We start from the raw sequence: 4,645 nt of genomic DNA on the forward strand, positions 1-4,645 counted from the left end.
ACGTCTTTTGAATAAATGACTATTAGAAATAGGGGGAAAAAAGAGTCGTGTGAGAGAGACAGTGGGGGACAGTGGGTGGTCACTGCAAAGTGGGAAAGCTGGTGGCCTAAGGGGAGCAACGTCAACCTGGCTAATAGTCTGAACAGTGTTTTTCAGACTTCAGGTCATGACAAAATTTAGTGAGCACACGATAAGCATTTTTTTTAAAAAAACTAAAGTTAAAATATTGAATGCAGAGTGTGGGAAGGGGTGGTATTGCTTCATGAAGGCCTGTTCTGATTACATGCGCACAGCCCAGTGTAAAATCTACTTCTTCCTGTGGTCAGGGCAAAAGAGTTCAAGACCCTTGGAATTCAGGTATAGATTTGGCTCTTATATCAGAGGGCTTTCCAGGTGGTGCTAGTGGGGAAGAACCCACCTACCAGTGCAGGAGACCTAAAAGATGCGGGTTCAATCCCTGGGTCAAGACGATCCTCTGGAAGACGAAATGACAACCCACTCCAGTATTCTTGCCTGGGGAATCCCATGGACAGAAGAGCCTGGCTGGCTACAGTCCATGGGGTTTTAAACAAAATAAACTTACGTTTCTCTCTACTGGCTGGAATGGTGACTCTGGGCTGAGTGGGGCCAGGGCTGCTTCTCCTGGTTGTGTCAGATGGAGCAGCTGTGTCTACATTCCCAGCAGTGGGAAGAGGCAAAAGGAGTTGGGCTGGGGGGTGGGGGTATGGCAGCTTCTCCTGAGGACCACCACCAGGAAGTGGTGTCTGTCACTTCTGCTCATGGGGAGCTGCAAGGAAGGTTGGGAGGTATGGCCTTTGTCTGGGTGGCCAGGGGCCCCGCCATAAACAGGGGGTTCTGTAACTCTAGGAGGGGAGCATGGATGTGGGCTCATCCTGCAGCCTCTGCCCTGGCCTGTGTTTGAGGAACTGCTAAGGATCCCATGGGCTTTGGGACCTGTTGTTGCCTGGGCACAGGCCCTGCAGGCCAGGCCCTCCTCCCATCCCACCCCACACCTCTTCTCTCGGGACTCCAAGGCCCTCAGAGCTCCCCACGCTCTTTGGACTCTACGAGGAGTGAAGGAGATGGCCTGGGTCAGTGCATCCATGGCACAGGGCCTGGTATGGAGCAAGTCCTCTGTGAACCAAGCCATCTGCAAGCGTTTCCCTCCATCCACTCTTCTCCTCACTTAGCCGGACTGACCGTCACAGTCCCCAGGGGTCCCAGCACCCAACCATCTACGTGCACTCTTCATCCTCACTCAGCCTTGTGTGCTTTGTCAGCTGTGTCTCCGCCTCACCTCTGTAAAGCGGGACTAGTGAGAGGACTTGTCACAGACAGTTGTGTAACAGTGTCCTCGTCCATGTAATGCTTGGATGAAATCATGCACGTGAAGGCTCTGACCTGGCTGGGCCTGAGGTCACGGTCTGCCCAGCCACCCGCTGGGGAACTGTGTCAGCGAGGTGACCTCCGCGGGCCCCTCCCTGTCATGTGGCAGTGTGCTCAGGCTGAAGGGGACAGTGCATGCCTCTCTCCTCCTGTCCCCTCGACTGTGGGAAGCACCCTGCTCCCATCTGGCCCCAGCCTCCCGACCTCCAGTCGTCACTGACAGAAGCACTCCATCCTTTGGTCCTTTGAGCCTTCTGAAAGATGGCTCCCACAGCTCACAGCCCTTCTCCAGCTTTCTTTTTAAAGCACAGTTAATTTTGCTCTGCAAATGTGTGAGCCCTTGGGGTTAATTAGAGCAAGTGTGGAATGTGAGAGGGAGAGCAAGAAAATTCTGAGCCTGTCAGGACTCCTGCCTTTGCACTCTGGCACAGAATCACAAAACGGGGTAGTCTGGTCCCACCCCTTCATCTCCAGCCCCAGCTGGAGAAACTGGGGCTCGTGGGGAGGTGCTGACCCACGTTCAGAGACCAGACCAGGCAAATCCCAGGTGGCCTCACTTCTGAGCTCTCCCCCGACACTCAAGCTCCTGTCCACGTTTGCCGTGACTTGTTTATGACAACATGGGTTCTCTGCGGTACTTACTGTCTCACTGTGGGATCACCCAGCAGAGGCAGCAGAATGTAGAGGCTCACACTGGAGTTGGCTAGGCCAACCAAGGTCACCCCCAGGAGACGAAGTTGTTGCCTGCATGAACAGGAGTGGATGGGTAATAACACCTGTCTCTTGGGGTTGTTGGGAGGATTAAGCAACATAATGCAATAAGCAGGTGGGATGCTGATGGAAAGAGAGAAACACTTGTGCTTTCCTCCTCTCCCTCACCTGTGTTGCTCAAAAATAAATATTTTAAAAATTATTTTTTAAGTTAGGGGGTGTTTTGTGTTTGGTGTCTTATTTGTTCTTGGTCAAAACTACCTGCTCTTCAAGCTCACTCTACCCAAAAACGATGACACCAGCCAAAGGCATGGGGCCCACAGGGCAGCTGGTGGGGAGGCTGGTTCTCTATGGGTTTATGTGTGACTTTCTTTTTTTCTTTTAGATTTGTTCTCAGGTCCTAACTACTCACCTGAGGGCAGTAAATACACAGTCCTTGTCTCCAGGAGGCTAAATCCTGTGGAAAAGCAAGGTACCAGACCAGGGTGGCACCCACAGTGCAGGGAGCGGGTGGGACGACCAGGGCTGAGGGGCCATGTCCAGGAGGAGCAGTGGCAGCGGGCATCCCAGTCACTCGCTTACTGCATCAGCTCTTGGGCCTGCCCTAGGAGATGCTCTCTGTCTACCACCCTGGGAGCCAAGGATGCTGGGCTATGATGACAAGGGATGAAATTTTCCAGAAGCCTGGGCCCTGCCTAGCCTTTACCTTCCCATTGCCTGAACAAATGCTGATCATGAAGTGCAAACACCAACATTTCCCTGCAGGCTGAAGATACTCACACTTCCTAAGGGGTGGACACAGGCACACATGGCAGACTACAGGCTCCTTGATGATCCAGTACCCAGGCCCGGCTTGGTGACTGACATTAGATGAAACAATAAAACGGAAGACCTACTGCCAGGGGACCGCCGGACCTCCTGCCCGTGAACTGGCCTGCACACCTCACATTGCCCCCACCCAGAGATAGGGGCCCAGTCCTGGCTCCTCACGGGCTTCTTCCTGCCCTGGCCTCCTGCACACCCTGCCCTCACCTAAGGGACAAGCCCTGCTCCATCTGGCTGCACATCAGCATTGTCTAGTGACGGCCCCAGCGCAGAACAATGAAATCAGAATCTCTGTGGGTGGGGCTTGGGGCCTGGACTCCTTCGGGTGATCCTGATATGCGACCAGGGTTGAGTCACTAGGTAGCTCCTCCCCATGTAGGGGGCCTAGCTGAAGTCCCATTCCTCCAGGAAGCCTTCCTGTCTTACCCCTGTGCGGGTGACCATCCTCCTCTGGGAGCCTGGGGGTGTACAAGGAGCAGTCACTGGACGCTGATGACAGCCTGCTTTGTGTCAAGGCTTTGCCTCACACTAGCTGCATATCCTTGGTCAGGTTACCAAACTTCTCTGAGACTGTTTCCTCACTGGCAAAATGGGCATTAATCATAGTACCTACTTCACGAGCTGGTATAAGATGCTTCCACTGACCAATCCAACCTCAAGGACCCCACACCTCCCCCATGGCACCCCTACTTCCAAAACTATAGTTCCCCACAAACCCAGAGAATGAACTAGTGTCCAGGGATCTCCATCTCCAACCTACTTTCTCCTGTATCCTGCATGCTGGGAGCAGCTTCTAGGCAAGTCACATCCATCTTTATACTTCCTTCCAGGAATACTTCTGAGCTTCCAAGTCGGACCTTGCAGGTGACAGTAAGAAGTATCAGAGAGCAGAAAACCAGCACACACAGACTCCCCCCACCCAGGAGGTAGCTCCTCTTCCTTAGGATCTATTCCAGCCAGATGGGCAAAGTCTGTGCTATAGGCTGGCACGAGGGGCATAGCTCAACATTTATGCAGGGTCTTCACTGTTGAGAAAGAAATTAGGAACAATAGAAATAGTAAAAAACAGAGAAATGATTAAATTCATTAGAGTATATCCATACTGTGAAATACTACGCAACTACTAGAGTCATACTGGGGTGGGGGAGAGGGATAAATTAGGAGTTTCAGATTAAAATATACATACTACTATAAATAAAACAGATAACTAACAAGGACCTATGTATAGCACAGGGAACTACAGTCAATATCTTGTAATAACCTATAATGGAAAATAATCTAAAAAAGAATATATATATTCTTTTGCTGTATATCTGAAAATAACCAACATTGTAAATCAACTGTATTTCAATAAAATTAAAAAAAAATTTTTTTAAGGCATGTCTTCAAATAATTTTAATGACATAGGAAAAGGTTCATAATAGGCTGAATTTTAAAAAGCAGAATATAGAGTTTGATCTCTGCTTTGTGATATAGATATATATATATTGGCCTATCTACAAATATATATGGGACATATATTTATAATAATACCAGAAATGTTTCTAAGTTGCTTCTGGTCCTCCCTCAGTAAATCAGGCCCCTCCTTGCAGCCCCACCCTCATGGAGGTCTAACATATGAAACTGAATAAGAGAAGCCTGCTGACCACAAGCCTGAACTCTGGGAACTTGTTTTGTGAAAAATGACACCGAGGGAGAGAATAATCAGAGTAGTGCCAATAGG

The sequence above is a fragment of the Ovis canadensis genome, chromosome 25 (genome assembly GCF_042477335.2).
Source record: "Ovis canadensis isolate MfBH-ARS-UI-01 breed Bighorn chromosome 25, ARS-UI_OviCan_v2, whole genome shotgun sequence".
Lineage (NCBI taxonomy): Eukaryota > Metazoa > Chordata > Mammalia > Artiodactyla > Bovidae > Ovis > Ovis canadensis.